The sequence below is a fragment of the Physeter macrocephalus genome, chromosome 13 (genome assembly GCF_002837175.3).
Source record: "Physeter macrocephalus isolate SW-GA chromosome 13, ASM283717v5, whole genome shotgun sequence".
NCBI lineage: Eukaryota > Metazoa > Chordata > Mammalia > Artiodactyla > Physeteridae > Physeter > Physeter macrocephalus.
Window position 1 is genome coordinate 47,740,791 of NC_041226.1, and position 2,165 is coordinate 47,742,955.

The following is a 2,165-nucleotide window of genomic DNA, read 5'->3' on the forward strand; positions in this document are numbered from 1 at the left end:
AAAAAAGAATGAAAAGAAATGAAGACAGCCTAAGAGAGCTCTGGGACAACATTAAACGCAAAAACATTTGCATTATAGGGGTCCCAGAAGTAGAAGAGAGAGAGATATGACCAGAGAAAATCTTTGAAGAGATTATAGTTGAAAACTTCCTTAACATGGGAAAGGAAATAGACACCCAAGTCCAGGAAGTGTAGAGAGTGCCATACAGGATAAACCCAAGGAGAAACAGGCCAAGACACATAGTAATCAAATTGGCAAAAATTAAAGACAAAGAAAAACTATCGAAAGCAGCAAGGGAAGAACGACAAATAACATACAAGGGAACTCCCATAAGGTTAGCAGATGATTTCTCACCAGAAACGCTACAAGCCAGAAAGGAGTGGCATGACATATTTAAAGTGATGAAAGGGAAGAACCTACAACCAAGATTACTCTACCCGGCAAGGATCTCATTGAGATTGGATGCAGAAATCAAAAGTTTTACAGACAAGCAAAAGCTAAGAGAATTCAGCACCACCAAACCAGCTTTACAACAAATGCCAAAGGAGCTTCTCTAGGCAGGAAACAAAAGAGAAGGTAAAGACCTACAATAACAAACCCCAAACAATTAAGAAAATGATAATAGGAACATACATATTGATAATTTGCTTAAATGTAAATGGATTACATGCTCCAGCCAAAAGACATAGACTGGCTGAATGGATAGAAAGACAAGACCCATATGTGTGCTGTCTACAAGACACCCACTTCAGACCTAGGAACACGTACAGACTGAAAGTGAGGGGATGGAAAAGATATTCCGCGCAAATGGAAATCAGAAGAAAGCTGGAGTAGCAATTCCCATATCAGACAAAAATATACTTTAAATCAAAGACTATTACAAGAGACAAAGAAGAAGTAATGACATTGAAACTGTGATTTAAAATCTTCCAACAAACAAAAGTCCAGGACCAGACGGCTTCACAGTTGAATTATATCAAACATTTAGAGAAGAGCAAACACCCATCCTTCTCAAACTCTTCCAGAAAAATGTAGAGGAAGGAACACTCCCAAACTCATTCTATGAGGCCACCATCACCCTGAGACCAAAACCAGACAAAGATACTACAAAAAAAGAAAATTACAGACCAATATCACTGATGAATATAGGTGCAAAAATCCTGAACACAATACTAACAAACAGAATCCAACAACATATTAAAAGGATCATACACCATAATCAAGTGATATTTATCCCAGGGATTCAAGGATTCTTCAATATATGCAAATCAATCAATGTGATACACCATATTAACAAAGTGAAGTATATAAACCATATGAACGTCTCAATAGATGCAGAAAAAGCTTTTGACGAAATTCAACACCCATTTATGATAAAAACTCTCCAGAAAGTGGGCATAGAGGGAACCTACCTCAACATAATAAAGGCCATATACAACAAACCCACAGCAAACATCACTCTCAATGGTGACAAACTGAAAGCATTTATCTAAGATCAGGAACACGACAAGGATGTCCACTCTCGTCACTATTATTCAACATAATATTGGAAGTCCTAGTCACGGCAATCAGAGAAGAAAAAGAAATGAATGGTTAGATGCAGAGATATACCATGTTCTTGGACTGGAAGAATCAACATTGTGAAAATGACTATACTACGCAAAGCATTCTACAGATTTAATGCAATCCCTATCAAATTACTAATGACAATTTTTACAGAACTAGAACAAAAAACCTTAAAATTTGTATGGAGACACAAAAGACCCCGAATAGCCAAAGGAGTCTTTGAAAAAAAACGGAGCTGGAAGAATCAGAGTCCCTGACTTCAGACTATACTACAAAGCTACAGTCATCAAGACAATATGGTACTGGCACAAAAACAGAAATATAGGTCAATGGAACAAGATAGAAAACCCAGAGCTAAACCCACGCACCTATGGTCAACTAACCTATGACAAAGGAGGCAAGGCTATATAATGGAGAAAAGACAGTCTCTTCAATAAGTGGTGCTGGGAAAACTGGACAGCTACATGGAAAAGAATGAAATTAGAACACTCCCTAACACCATACACAAAAATAAACTCAAAATGGATTAGAGACCTAAATGTAAGACTGGACGCTATAAAACTCTTAGAGGAAAACATAGGAAGAACACTCTTTGATGT